Source organism: Salvelinus sp. IW2-2015, linkage group LG4q.1:29 (assembly GCF_002910315.2).
Source record: "Salvelinus sp. IW2-2015 linkage group LG4q.1:29, ASM291031v2, whole genome shotgun sequence".
Taxonomy (NCBI): Eukaryota; Metazoa; Chordata; class Actinopteri; order Salmoniformes; family Salmonidae; genus Salvelinus; species Salvelinus sp. IW2-2015.
The window spans coordinates 41,466,080-41,481,853 of NC_036842.1; the positions used below are offsets into that span (position 1 = coordinate 41,466,080).

General features: G+C 42.9%; 2 protein-coding genes across 5 annotated transcripts in view; one reads left to right on the forward strand and one right to left on the reverse strand.

Moving 5' to 3' along the window:
* Positions 1-2,566, reverse strand: part of si:dkeyp-19e1.3 (uncharacterized) — a 110,945-nt gene extending 108,379 nt beyond the window's left edge. For all 3 annotated transcript variants that reach the window (XR_011479648.1, XM_023984708.2, XM_070442909.1), the window contains exon 1: positions 2,352-2,566. The gene's annotated coding sequence lies outside the window, so the exon portion shown is untranslated. The remainder of the gene's footprint in view (positions 1-2,351) is intronic.
* A 6,765-nt stretch (positions 2,567-9,331) lies between these two features.
* The window catches only part of cpt1ab (carnitine palmitoyltransferase 1Ab (liver)), a 55,586-nt gene continuing 49,143 nt past the window's right edge, over positions 9,332-15,774 (forward strand). For both annotated transcript variants that reach the window (XM_070442907.1, XM_023984710.2), the window contains exon 1: positions 9,332-9,438. The gene's annotated coding sequence lies outside the window, so the exon portion shown is untranslated. The remainder of the gene's footprint in view (positions 9,439-15,774) is intronic.

Sequence of the window (15,774 nt, forward strand, 5' to 3'; positions counted from 1 at the left end):
CCCCCTAATGCCTGAAGGTACCACATTCATCTGTACAAACAATAGTATAAAAACTATGGGACCACGCCGCTCAGGAAGGAGACACGTTCTGTCTCCTAGAGATGAACGTACTTTGGTGCGAAAAGTGCAAATCAATCCCAGAACAACAGCAACGGACCTTCTGAATATGCTGGAGGAAACCGGTACAAAAGTATCTATATCCAGTAAAATGAGTCCTATATCAACATAACCTGAAAGGCCGCTCAGCAAGGAAGAAGCCACTGCTGCAAAACCGCCATAAAAAAGCCAGACTACTGCACATGGGGACAAAGACCGTACTTTTTGGAGAAATATCCTCTGATCTGACCAAAAATAAAAATATAACTGTATGGCCATAACAACCATCGTTATGTTTTGAGGAAAAAGGGGGAGGTTTGCAAGCCGAAGAATACCCTCCCAACCCTGAAGCACAGGGGTGGCATCATCATGTTGTGGGGGTGCTTTGCTGCAGGAGGGACTGGTGCACTTCATAAACTAGATGGCATCATGAGGATGGAAAATTATGTGGAAATATTGAAGCAACATCAAGACATCAGTCAAGAAGTTAAAACTTGGTCGCAAATGGGTCTTCCAAATGGACAATGACCCCAAACACACTTCCAAAGTTGTGAGAAAATGGCTTAAGGACAACAAAGTCAAGGTATTGGAGTGGCCATCACGAAGCCCTGACCTCAATCCTATAGAACATTTGTGGGCAGAACTGAAAAAGTGTGTGCGAGCAAGGAGGCCTACAAACCTGACTCAGCCACATCAGCTCTGTCAGGAGGAATGGGCCAAAATTCACCCAACCTATTGTGGGAAGCTTGTGGAAGGCTACCCGAAACATTTGACCCAAGTTAAACTATTTAAAGGCAATGCTACCAAATACTAATTCAGTGTATGTAAAGTTCTGACCCACTGGGAATGTGATTAAAGAAATAAAAATGTCTCTACTATTATTCTGACATTTCACATTCTTAAAATAGAGTGGTGACTGACCTTAAACAGGGGATTTTTACCAGGATTAAATGCCAGGAATTGTGAAAAAAAACAGAGTTTAAATGTATTTGGCTATGGTGTATGTAAACATCCGACTTCAACTGTATATACCCCACCAGACACGCCACAATGGGTTTCTTCACTGTACCCAAACCAAAAAAAATATGTAATGTGTTGCTCAGTTATGTATAGAGCCATGTCATCGTGATGTTACTCAGGTAAAAAGCAAGTTTAGCTTAATAAAACATATTATATCACAGCGCCTCCTCTTTCTAAAGTTAAAATGTAACTGTATAAGAATCTGTTCATATGAAGTGTAAATAGTAGTTGTTGTCTCTTGGTGTCTTTCCAATAACTTATTGGCAATTTAAAATTATGCTTTTTCTAAGATGTTAATTTTGTTGATGTCCTTGTCTATAACTGTTCTGTACTTTGTCATGTACAGTATTTGTACTATGTGGACCCAAGGGAAAGTAACTACATTAAACCAACTTCGTGGAGCCGAGAACAGGCATTGCGGAATCTAGCTACATCGGTTCGCCCGAGGTCAATACTAAAAAAAGAATTACTCATCGCCCACCTTGTACCTATGTTGGTCCTTTGTAGTTGTATGCCTTTGGTTTGCTCAAATCCGTACGTTTTCAATGAACGTTCATCAAATAGAACCACGACTGCTTGCGCATTGCTGTTGCACTAAAATGGCAACTCCGCGCAAATAGCATGTGGCAATGTAATCTCAAAAAGGAAACAGGAGGTTGGTGGTACATGATGAACGTTTATTGAAAAATTATGATTTTCAGCAAACAAAAAAAGGTTCGCAAGTACAGAGGACAAACATATGTACAAGGTGGGCGTTTCATAATTTAATTGTTTTAAGTATTGTCCTTTTCGGAGTTTGTCCTAGTCGGAACTAGATTCCACAAAGCCTGGTAACGTTATCGGCTCCACGTAGTTGGTAAAGTTCATCAGAAACTTCCTTCGCTCCATCCAGTCCGCTAACTAGCAACGTATTATGCCATCAAGACAAGACAATCAAGAGAGTTTAGTTGGACGAGAAACCACAAATAGCATGTTCTGCTCCAAAAAGAAAACACTTCCTCAGTGACAAACAACGCTTTTGTTCTATACATATCAACTCCAGCGTGACATAAATTAGATAGCTAATGTAATGAGGCTAGCTAGCAATGTCATTTTACTATCCACAATGCGAACACGCATAGCATCATTGTCACAAAGGCAGGACACAAAGCCTCCCGACTGGCTGTCGCTCGCAATACACAACAGCGAGCTAATGTTAGCTAGCTAACAAACTCGATCAAACACAAATACCGTACCTTTTTAGGGTGAGTCTCCTGCGCTGTCCAGTCAGTAAGAGAATCCTCTCTTCTCATTCTTTACTCGCTCATAAACTGTTGAGCCGAGATAGCTGTCACCCAGACAACTGCGATAGTTTGCTGACTGCCCAAACGACTGCTGCTGTTCTCCCTCCCTCTCGTTCGAAAGATGCATTGCCACGAGCTTGCAGCTGTCTGGATGCCAGCAGTGACAGAATGGAGCACGCGCAGCAGCGGCAGGAGGCGCGCACGGGATGTAAATATGGCACGCACACGACAAGGTGTTTTAGGAAAGACAAAATAGGCGAAAGGTTTTGTCTTCCAGGTTACTTCCAACGGTATCATAATTACTGAGGTGGATAAAATACTACATGGTTAATGGTATTCACAAAATGCGCACGATAGAGCAATGATACATGTGACGAGTACGGGGTGGTATAGCTACAAAATATAAATTCCAATATGTCTTAATTCAATTCTAATGAGGATGTCCTTAAATCCGTAGAAAGCAAAGGTAAGACATGTGTATCATATGTATCCATATAGCCTATACATCAATCACAATCTTTGAAATCTGAATAGGTCTGAAAAGCTTGTGCAACAATTTCTGGTATTGTTACGCCCTCTACCGGGCGATTGAGTGCATGGTCCCTTCTAAAACGTGAAATCCTCTAATATTTTGTCAAGACCTGGATCCACCACTAGAGGAAGATGAGTGACAAGCCCAACCTTGTACAAACGAAAGAGAAAGAGGCTACTACTTTACCATACAACGCCCTGACCTCAATACCATAGAAAATTTGTGGGCAGAACTGAAAAAGCGTGTGCGAGCAAGGAGGCCTACAAACCTGACTCAGCTACACCAGCACTGTCAGGAGGAATGGGCCAAAATTCACCCAACTTATTGTGGGAAGCTTGTGGAAGGCTACCCGAAACATTTGACCCAAGTTAAACAATTTAAAGCCAATGCTACCAAATACTAATTGAGTGTATGTAAACTTCTGACCCACTGGGAATGTGATGAAAGAAATCAAAGCTGAAATAAATAATTCTCTCTACTATTATTCTGACATTTCACATTCTTAAAATAGAGTGGTGATCCTAACTGACCTAAAACAGGGAATTTTTACTAGGATTAAATGTCAGGAATTCTGAAAAACTTAGTTTAAATGTATTTGGCTAAGTTATATGTAAACTTCTGACTTCAACTGTACATCCCTCAGTGGAAATGTTTCCCCATGCAGGCCTTGTAGAGAATGTGCACATTTATGCTAGCCAGGTCAAGGATGTTATAGAACACAGCCACTGGCCATCTTCGGGTACCACCTTTGACAATGTACGTGCACGCCATTTGGTCTAGCACACCTACGCCCACCTTCAAATTAAATACAATACAGTACACCGTGTGCTACAATTAAATGCTTACTTACACAAATAATAAATGTGAAAACAGTCAGAAAAATATATATACCTTCGTTGCTTTGTAGTGGGTTGTAGTCTCAGGCTTTGCCTTTTGGCCTCCCCCGTAGTTGGGTGCATTGTGCTGATGAGGCAGACATTCTTTCATTTGCTTACCCTGGTAAATGGTCAGCGAGGTATTCTCACTTTTCAACACCTGTGTGCTGAACGCTCCGCCTGCTCTTTAGCGAAGGGGGCAACTCCCATCTTGCTTTGTTTACTGTGCCCACCAGGCTGTTTTGGTGAGGTCAAGTGAGCTAAATAAGTTGTCCGTAGTGATATTTCTTCCCTTCGCCAGGTAAGGATCAACCATCTTCGGCTCCACACTCTGTCCTTGTCTTTGACAAGGTCTCAACGTCTCATAATTTCCCTGTAAGGACAGATGCTGGGAGACGAGAAGCATGTACAGGGAGTGAATATTTAATGAATAAACAGACAGGAAACAAAACACAAACAGCGTCTAGACAAGAGACACATAACAACATTAATGCTGACTCGGGAAAGAAACTGAGGAAGTAACAGATATAGGGGAGGTAATTAATAACGTTATGGAGTCCAGGTGAGTCCGATGGAGTACTGACGCGCGTAACAATGGTGACAGGTGTGCGTAATGATAAGCAGCCTGGTGACCTCGAGCGCCAGAGAGGGGGAGAGGGAGAAGACGTGACAGTACCCCCCCTCTAGGGGAGCCGCCCGGCATCCCCCCTGGGTGAGCCTAACGGCACGGGAGCCGGCTGAGGAGCGGGAGCCCGACAAGCCGGCTGAGGCGCGGGGAGCCCGACGAGTGGGAGCCCAACGAGCCGGCTGAGGCGCAGGAGCCTGACGAGCAGTGCTGAGGTATGGCGTGGGGAGCCTGCCAAGCCAACCGGGGCTTGTGAGCCTCTCGAGCCAGCTGAGGCATGGGTGCCTGATGAGCCAGCTGAAACATCCCCGGTTGCTTCGGCAGCGGCACCCAGACCCTACGTCACCAACAAAAACAAAAAACAAAAAACTCCCTGATGCTTCAAATTGTGGAGTCAGTATTCTGTAAGGACAGACYCTGGGAGATGAGAAGCAAGTACAGGGAGGTCAAATTTAATGAATAAACAGACAGGAAACAAAACACGAACAGCATCTGGACAAGGGACACATATTGACATTAATGCTGACTCTGGAAATAAACTGAGGAAGTGACAGATATAGGGGAGGTAATTAATAACGTGATGGAGTCCAGGTGAGTCCGATGAAGCGCTGATTCGCGTAATGATCGTGACAAGTGTGCGTAATGATAAGCCTTCCCCAATTACTGTCTCTCAGGTGGCGGTGGATTTGGCAGGACAGGATCTATACAAATATATATAATGTTAGCCTATTTGTAAAAAAAAATCACCACACAACCAAGTATGCTAACATAGAATAATAATAAAAGACATGACACTGAAATACAAAGACAACAACACACAAATTCCCTACCTGGTAGGCCTGCGGGTGTTGGCGGTCTGGGCGCTGTGGGGATGGCACAGGCGCAGATGGCAATGGTTGTGGATTTGGCACTGTTGAAATGATAATAGCCAAAATAGTTTATTTCATTTCATGAAATACAATGTGAAGCAGGGCTATTCTTCCGTTCATACACAACAATAGCAATATTGCAAAACATCATAATTTGCGTGCATACACGATACAGGCCAACATGATTAAGCAAATAATAATAGCCTAATAATAAAAACAATTAGGCCTACAACCATTGTAAGCCTATAATAGTCTAATGCCAGCAATAGGCTAATTGTAGACAGTAATAGCAGTGACAGGAAAGCAATGATGATAGTAATAATATTCTCATAATAATAATAATATTAATAACAACATTTGGCTAATATAATAAATGAAAAAAATGACAATATTATTTTATTCTGCTGAAGTTTTTATTTATTCTGTTGCATCTAAGTTAGGCGTAGGCCTATATGGGTTGTAGGCCATTGGTAAACGCTTTTCTTGTTAACAAGATTGCTGTAAGTCAGACCAACAATTGAGGATCTCTAGGCCTAGGCAAAAAAGCTGAAAAAGAGAAAAGGCCTACCTGGACGCGGAAGCCTGATCTGGACCAACAGGGCTTGAGGTGGATGTGCCCAAACACATTATTTTGCACTGGAACARCACTGTCAGAGTCAGGGTCATCGGAAAAGCTCTCGCACACCCATGAGACATCCCTCCCTGCATCAGATGCAATGCCTCCACCAGAGATTCAAATCAAATCAAAACGTATGTGTCACATGCGCCAAATACAACAGGTGTAGACCTTACAGTGAAATGCTTACTTACAAGCCCTTAACCAAAAATGCAGTTTAAGTAAAATACACACAAAAAATAAAAGTAACAAATAATTAAGAGCAGTAGTAAAATATCAACAGCGAGGCTATATACAGGGGGTACCGATACAGAGTCAATGTGCGGGGCACCGGTTAGTCGAGGTAATTGAGGTAATATGTACATGTGGGTAGAGTTATTAAAGTGACTATGCATAGATGATAACAACAGAGAGTAGCAGCGGTGTAAAATAGGGGGGGTCAATGCAAATAGTCTGTGTAGCCATTTGATTAGATGTTCAGTAGTCTTATGGCTTGGGGGATAGAAGCTGTTAAGAAGCCTCTTGGACCTAGACTTGGCGCTCCGGTACCGGGGGCCATGCGAAGCAGACAGAACAGTCTATGACTAGGGTGGCTGGAGTCTTTGACAATTTTTAGGACCTTCCTCTGACACCGCCTGATATAGAGGTCCTGGATGGCCGGAGGCTTGGCCCCAGTGATGTACTAGGCCGTACGCACTACCCTCTGTTTGCCATACCAGGCAGTGATGCAACCTGTCAGACTGCTCTTGATGGTGTAACTGTAGAACCTTTAGAGGATCTGTGGACTCATGCAAAATATTTTCAGTCTCCTGAGGGGGAATAGGTTTTGTCGTGTCTTCTTCAAGACTGTCTTGGAGCAGCCTGGTGACCTAGAGGCCGGATAGGGAGTATACGTGACAATAATGGAAAAGAAAAGACCTGTCTATTTGTGAAGAAATCACCTTGATTTACTCTTTAGTCATAGGCCTTGCCTACACCTAGCAACATGTTTTTCAAATTATATGAGCAAAAAATATTCCATTTGATTTGGAACGGCAAGCCAAATTAAACAGGCCTATTTATATAATGAATATGAATTCGGAGGGCAGAAATATTCAATATTAAAGCATTAGACATCTCACTAACGGCTTCAGTGATACAAAAGTTAATTTAAATCTGAGCTGGTTCTCTAGCAGATTAGTAAGAATGTCTCACCCCATGGTCAATAAAGGCATTTTTCCCTTTATTCAGATTACAACCTTTCACTTTCAGTTATTTCGGTTATCCAAAATATCGTGTTTGGAGGACAAAGAATGCTGAGTTGCATCCAAAGAACACCATACCTACTGTGAAGCATGGGGGTGGAAACATCATGCTTTGGGGCTGTTTTTCTGCAAAGGGACCAGGACGACTGATCCGTGTAAAGGAAAGAATGAATGGGGCCATGTATCGTGAGATTTTGAGTGAAAACCTCCTTCCATCAGCAAGGGCATTGAAGATGAAACGTGGCTGGGTCTTTCAGCATGACAATGATCCCAAACACACRGCCCGGGCAACGAAGGAGTGGCTTCGTAAGAAGCATTTCAAGGTCCTGGAGTGGCCTWGCCAGTCTCCAGATCTCAACCCCATAGAAAATCTTTGGAGGGAGTTGAAAGTCCGTGTTGCCCAGCAACAGCCCCAAAACATCACTGCTCTAGAAGAGATCTGCATGGAGGAATGGGCCAAAATACCAGCAACAGTGTGTGAAAACCTTGTGAAGACTTACAGAAAACGTTTGACCTCTGTCATTGCCAACAAAGGGTATATAACAAAGTATTGAGATAAACTTTTGTCTTTGACCAAATACTTATTTTCCACCATAATTTGCAAATAAATTGTGATTTACAATGTGATTTTCTGGAAWWWWWWTTCTCATTTTGTCTGTCATAGTTGAAGTGTACCTATGATGAAAATTACAGGTCTCTTTCATCTTTTTAAGTGGGAGAACTTGCACAATTGGTGGCTGACTAAATACTTTTTTGCCCCACTGTATGGGGGATACAACCATCCCAGCTCTGCAGATTTAGCTGCGAAGAGACAAAATCGATGGATCATTTGTTTTGGTATTGCCCATATGTAGCTTGTTTTTGGTCGTAGGTTCAGGAACATCTAAACAATTGCAACATTCACCTGGAGGTAATTCTGAAAATAGCACTGCAGGGTGATTTGAATAGTCATAGTCAATCAATCAATAATATTGTAATACTCTTAACAACAATGTTTATCTTTAATTGACAATCTGTAGAAGCTATGAGAATAGAAAGGTTCGGAACTGTTGTGAAACAGCACAGTTAAAAATATATGGCAAATAGAAATCAAAACTGGATGGTCTTCAAAGATAGATGGGAGGGGATGAAGGTAGCTGAAGGAGGAAAGAAACAAAGATAACTATTATAAAATATACGGTGTCCGTCAAATGTATATAGTATGTATAAGCTGGAAGTAGAAGCCTAAGTGTTGTTGTCCATTAGTTTACTCCAATTAGGGGAGGGGTGGTAGGGTTAAGCAAAAATAATAAAGAAAAATATAGTTTAAAAAAAAGATGTGAATCATTTTATAAACAGTACCAGTCAAAAGTTTGGACACACCTACTCATTCCAGGGTTTTTCTTTATTTTTTACTATTTTCTACATTGTAGAATAATAGTGAAGACATCAAAACTATGAACTAACATATATGGAATCATGTAGTAACCAAAGAAGTATATTTTATATTTGAGATTCTTCAAAGTAGCAATCACTTGCCTTTTAAATGTTTTTCATTTTTTATTTAACCTTTATTTAACTAGCCAAGTCAGTTAAGAACAAATTCTTATTTACAATGACGGCCTACACCGGCCAAAGCCAGACAACGCTGGGCCAATTGTGCGCCACCCTATGGGACTCCCAATCAAGACCGGTTGTGATGCAGCCTGAATTCAAAACAGCGTGTCTGTAGTGACGCCTCTAGCACTGAGATGCAGTGCCTTGGACCGCTGCGCGACTCGGGAGCCCTTGATGACAGCTTTGATGCCTAGCAATCAACAAATGTACATTGTTTAAAGCACACTTATGTCTCAGTCACAAATGACAGCTCCAATAAGCACTTCATGGTGAACGACGTGAACGAATGGCTTGTAGAATCATGACTCTTTCGAGTTTTCAGTTAATCGTTCGCTGATAAGGGGTACGGCGTGCTCTCGACATTACTGACTCAAATGAACGAAATGAGTCGAAACATTCGTTCCTATTGACTGAACGAGTCGAAAAGATCCGAGTCAGTAAAAAGAGCCGAACTTCCCATCAATTGTGTCCGTTTGGCCTCTCCCAAGAGGAGGAAAAAGAAGAGCTAATGTGACGTWTCAAACTGGGCGGTCTCTGCAAGTCCTCACTCTCCATTCATACGGCGCCTTGCAACTGTCAACGCTGAGGGAGGTCTAACCAAGCCGCACAACCTTGGACACGTTCAAAGAAAGTCCTCTTTTACATTTTGCGTTGCGAATATACACGTTTGGAGAAAGGGCTGGTGAGTAAAATCATACTTTGTTTGAGTCTGTTGTGTTTTGTTCGATTATAAGCAGTTTTCGAAGTGTGGCTGCAGTCAAACAATAAAGTAAAAATTGGCTATATCGTTAAAAAACACAAATAAAAATGCTTTTTGTTCTTAATGTAAGGTTAGGGTTAGGCATAACTTTAGCAGTGTGGTTAAGAGAAATTGCAGAAATAGGCGGGGTTTAGCCATAATTATGACTGTGGCTGTGGTAACTAGTGACGACCCCGGTACAGGGGAATCTCTGACGTTACATTTTGTGTTCAGTCTTCAGCGTAGTGAAATGGTCATACAGAAATATTTTACTACTATGATGTGTTTGTAAAGAAGACAATCGCCTATAGACCTAAATTCGCAATGAGCCATAAGTGTTTATGAAACTGAAGTGTTTATAAACCAAGTTTAAGTCAAATACTTAGATCTAGTATTTTGACCTTCGTTTGCACTTACTCCTGTGTCATAACTACCATATATGACACTTGAATAAAACAATGTTGTTTGTGGATGTGTTCACGCAGGGCTCATCTGCGAAAGAGACCATGGTCTCCTCATGACTCCCTAGAAAGGTTAAACAAATAAATATATATTTGTTTGACCCTCTCTCCAATGTAAGGAATCTGTGTTGAAAAGACACTATTTGGATGTAAATACAGTAGGCCTACCATTCATGTCATGGTATTTTGACAGCAAGAGGACACAATCTTGTTTCACAACAAAACCAGCAAGTATCAATGAGTCSCTGAACTGTTGTTGGGATCATAATACTGCTATTGGGCAGGAGTCCAAATAAGAGGTCATTCATTCTCTATCAGTCTCATTGGCAAATACTTTATTATTCCCCAAGTTTGTTTACATTTTTAGCTGCAAGGCTATTGTCTAAACGTCGCTACAATGTCAAAGGGGACACCTGTCCTCGGTACACATGTAACCTCCAAATAGAGCAGAGGAAGGTCAGAGAGAGTACAGTACAGGTGTGTGTCCTTTGAGGGCCTTATGCGAGGCAATTAAGCCATAACCCATTCAGGCATCATTGATCAATCATTAGGCACTGCATTAGATTATCTAGCTTCATACCTTCTTATATTGACTAAAGTGAATTTAGGTTGACTCTGAAACACTGAATTATAGCCTATTCCAGTCATAGGGAAATGCTGACCCCATTTTACACCAAGTGGCCTGTAATTCAACCCCAGAGAAACATATCCAATAATATTTCCCATGTAAGGTATTTTAAGATACACATGTGTATTATGTGCGTGAATGAGTAAAAGAAGAAACCTATAGCTCATGATGAGAACATATTTTTTCTTTCGTTTTAGTTTAAACAAACAAGATTGCGATGACATTTTAATGGGTCACGTTTTTATGCAGTTATTCAGTCACATAATACTATTTACTTTATTATCGTGGCTTATTACGCGTTCACCCAAGTATAATAATAAACAATGTAGCCTATTATCACAGAGTATGATGGCTATAATGTTGCGAGTTATTCGTTGCTCGTTTGCCGAGAATTTGAGCGCTACAGCTCGACGACCTTTCCCCCAGTTTCCAGTAGCACAGTCATGTGATCACGGGAACCCATCTGGGGGAAGGGAAAGTGGCTGGTGAAACACAGCTGAATGGAAACACAACTGCGTCGTTGCTGGCTGCCATAGGTACCCAAAAATGTGTCCTTCATAAGCTGACTACACCGCCAATGCGCGCATGATGATTTTGTCCATCCACACCAGAGGCGATCATGACACGTGAACCAACTATACTAATTTGGGGGCATACCGAAACACACATTTAACATTAATGGCCATTAAGATAGCTTGCTTTTGCTAGCTACTTTGTCCTGGGAGATGAACTGAGCTGACAAGGTAAAAATCTGTCGTTCTGCCCATGAACAAGGCAGTTAACCCACTGTTCCCCGGTAGGCCGTCATTGTAAATAAGAATTTGTTCTTAACCGACTTGCCTAGTTAAATAAAGCTTGAATGAAAAATAATAATAATGAAAAATAAAAAATGAACACAGTACCAGTCAACATTTGGACACACCTACTCATTCCAGGGTTTTAATTTATTTGTATTATTTGCTACATTGTAGAATAATAGTGAAGACATCTAAACTGAAATAACACATATGGAATCATGTAGTAACCAAAAAAAGTGTTAAACAAATCAAAATATATTCAATAAAATTCAATGTAGCCAACCTTTGCCTTGATTGACAGCTTTGCACACTCTTGGCATTTTCTCAACCAGCTTCATGAGATAGTCACCTGGAATGCATTTCAATTAACAGGCGTGCCTTGTTAAAAGATCATTTGTGGAATTTATTTCCTTCTTAACGTGTTTGAGCCAATCAGTTGTGTTGTGACAAGGAAGGGGTGGTATACAGAAGAGACACGACAGTCCATTATTACTTTAAGGTATGAAGGTTAGTCAATCCGGAAAATTTCAAAAACTTTGAATACTTCTTCAAGTGCAGTCGCAAAAACCATCAAGCCCTATGATGAAACTGGCTCTCATGAGGACCGCCACAGGAAAGTAAGACACAGAGTTACCTCTGCTGTAGAGGATAAGTTCACTAGAGTTACCAGCCTCAGAAATTGCAGCCCAAATAAATGCTTCACAGAGTTCAAGTTACAGACACATTGCAACATCAACTGTTCAGAGGAGACTGTGAGAAGCAGGCCTTCATGGTCGAATTGCTGCAAAGAAACCACTACTAAAGGACACCAATAACAAGAAGAGACTTGCTTGTGCCAAGAAACACGAGCAATGGACATTAGACCAGTGGAAATCTGTCCTTTGGTCTGATGAGTCCAAATGTGAGATTTTTGGCCTCCATCCGCCGTGAACTTAGAAACAATCATCTGGCCAAGGGCTTCATAAAATAATTTTGCTTGATTGAAAGTGCTGTATAGTAGTATAATGATACTCTTCGTGCGCGTGTGTGTGTGTGTGTGCGTGTGCGTGTGCGTGTGCGTGTGTGTGTGTGTGTGTGTGTGTGTGTGTGTGTGTGTGTGTGTGTGTGTGTGTGTGTGTGTGTGTGTGTGTGTGTGTGTGTGTGTGTGTGTGTGTGTGTGTGTGTGTGTGTGATGGGAGGCCTGCAACTGTGTCACACAATTTATTATGGAAACTCCTAAGAGGTGATTATTAGGCAGACAGTATGTGTGTGGTTGAGATAAAGAGAGTAATGAAGACAGAGACTGAGCGGGAGAGAGAGATGATGTTCCTGACCAATTGTATACTATTTGTTGCCCTGCTCCTCTCTCTCGCTCTCGCTCTCGCTCTCGTTCTCGCTCTCGCTCTCGCTCTCTCTCTGTTAGTCTGTCCCTCTAGGTCAGTGAAAGTGAGGGAGGTGATGTGGAGAGTCAGAGCTCAGCAGCAGAAGGCAGGGGGGAAGAGGAGTTAGAGATGATAGGAGGGATAGAGATGTGGAGTGAGGAGGAAGAGAAGGGAGAAGTGGAGGGAGAGAGGAAGAGGGAGAGCACAATCGAGAGGGGAGCCTACATATCCATGGAGTGTGTCTGCCCCAAGTCCCACTATTTTTTCATTGGATTTTTTCTCTGAATCTTTCTCGATCTAATACTTGTTGCATTTACTAAATCTTATAGGGAAATTGTGTATTTAAAAAAAATAGTCTCTGAACAGTTGTTGTTGTTTTGTATGCTTTCTCTTTATCTGTCTCTATCTGATACTTCACTGAAGTATCAGGAGTTTTGTCAAAATAAGCTACTATTTCTACATTTTGTGTCAGGCCTGGTCTGTACTAAATCTTATTTAGAGAGGTTATCTACATTTTGTGTCAGGCCTGGTCTATACTAAATCCTATTTAGAGAGGTTATCTACATTTTGAAATAGTCTCTGAATAGTTGTTTGCATTTTTACATTGTTACAGAAGTGAGAATCGTTGTCAATCAAATAACCTACTTTGTGTGAGTTTTGACATACTTTCTGAATATTGACCTCTGGTCACATTTTCTATAATTTTTTAAAAATATTTATGTGTAAATAATATTTATAAGTATAATATACTATACTTGGTACATTTTGAGTGAGTCATTTAGTCAAATGTACGACAATTTAAATACTCTAGGATTTTTTGTTGTGTTGAGTGTTAATACTTTTTTATAGTGAATGTCTTTGCACAATGGAAGACAAAATTTGTGTTATACCTATTGACATGAATGTGGTGTCATATTAAAGAAGACGTTATGCTCTTTAAAAGGATAGTGAAGGATAGTCGACCCAGCGAGCCAGCCCATTCAGCAACCCGCCCAGGTCAGCGATGCCCGTTTGTCCCTCCCGGATAAATATGACGGCACCCTGTCTAAATGCTGTGGCTACCTACTCCCTCTATTTTGTGCACCAGGTGGGAGCCCCCACCACCGAGATGTCCAAGGTTGATACGGTTATTTCTCTGCTGACTGGGCGGGCGTTGGAATGGGCTACGGGCGTCTGGCAGAGGAGGAGCTGGATTCGTATCAGGGGTTCATGGCTCTGTTCAGAGGTATCTTCGATCATCCATCGGAGGGCAGAGAGYGGGATGAGCGCCTACTCCAATTACGGCAGGAGGACCAGACTGCTGAGTACGCACTCACCTTCCGGACAGTAGCAGTATCCAACAGATGGAATGAGCCGGCGCTTTGTACGCTCTTCAAAAGAGGTCTGCGTGAGGAGGTCCAGACGGAACTGGTCTGTTGAGACGGCAACCTCTCCTTGGACACACTCATCGCGATGGCAATCCGTCTGGATAACCTACTTCGGGAGCTTCCCTCTGTGAACACTTTGGATCAGAGCCTGAACCCATGGAGGWAGGGGTCACACGCTTCCCCGCGGAGGAGTGATGCAGATGGAGACAGCTGGGGCTCTGTCTCTATTGTGGTCAAGGAGGGCACTAGCTCCAGCAGTGTCCGGTACACCCCAACTCGGAATCGACAAGCGCATAGGGAATGTCACGTGATCTTCCACATCCAGGGGCAGGCGTGAGTATCCCCTTTTCATCACTTTCTGCCAAACCCTTTTTGGTGTCGATCACACTAGTTGACTGTCCCTCATGTACTGTTTCTACAGCATTAGTGGATTCCGGTTCCGCAGGGAACTTTATTGACCAGACCCTTGCCTCCTCTCTTAACATCACCTCATACTGGCTCTCCTCTCCTTTCCCGGTTCAAGCCCTCGACAATCGGTCATTAGGTTCCGGGACCATCATACACATCACCAGACCACTCACCCTCACCCTCACCGTGGAGTCCATCCATCAGGAGAACATTCCCTTCATCACCAGTGCACCAGCTCACAAGATCATTTCCGGCCTCCCTTAGCTTCAACGCCATAACCCCACCATCTCATGGTTAAGGATGAAAATCACGGGCTGGGCACCGTGGGAAAGCAGGACCTGCTTTCCCGTTGCCTGTGGTTCCACGTCGGAGTCCTGTGGTTGCCCTTCAGCCCAACATCCTGGAGGTATACCAGGACCTGCGGGAGGTATTTCCTAAAACCTGCGCCACCTCTCTCCCTCCTCATGGCCCCTGGGACTGTGCCATCGACCTGCCCCAGTGAAGACGCATCTACCCTCTGTCGGTGGCTGAAACAAAAGCCATAGAGGAGTACATCCATGAGGCGCACCAACAAGGTTTCATCTGCATGTCCACTTCTCCTGCGTCTGCAGGCTTCTGCTTCGTGGCCAAGAAGGATGGAGGGTTATGCCTGTGTATTGTTTARGCCCATGTATTGATTAGAGGACTCAATGAGATCACCACCAAGATCTGTTACCCTCTGCCGGCAGCTATCGAACAGCTCTGCGGGGCCCGGTTCTTTACCAAATTAGACATGCGGAGTGCATACAATCTCATCTGCATCCGGGAGGGGGATGAATGGAAGACCGCTTTTAGCACGATGTCTGGCCACTACGAGTACTTGGTGATGCCATTTGGCTTAGCCAATGCTCCGTCAGTGWTCCAGGCATTCGTCAACGAGTTGTTCTGGGACATGCTCGGACGCCAGGTGGTTGTGTATATGGACGACATCCTGGTCTACATGACTACCTTGGAGGATCACATCACTCACGTCCGAGTAGTCCTGGAATGCCTCCTGGCTAACAAGCTGTTTGTCAAGGCTGAGAAGTGCCAGTTTCATCAGGAGGCTGTCTCCTTCCTAGGCTACCAAATCAGCCTGCAAGGAGTGAAGATGGACATCAAGAAGGTAGATGCGGTCAGGTCATGGCCAGTCCCAACCACCATAAAGGGGTTACAACGGTTTTTGGGGTTTGCCAACTTCTACCGCCGTTTCATCAGGAACTTCAGCTCCATCGCCGC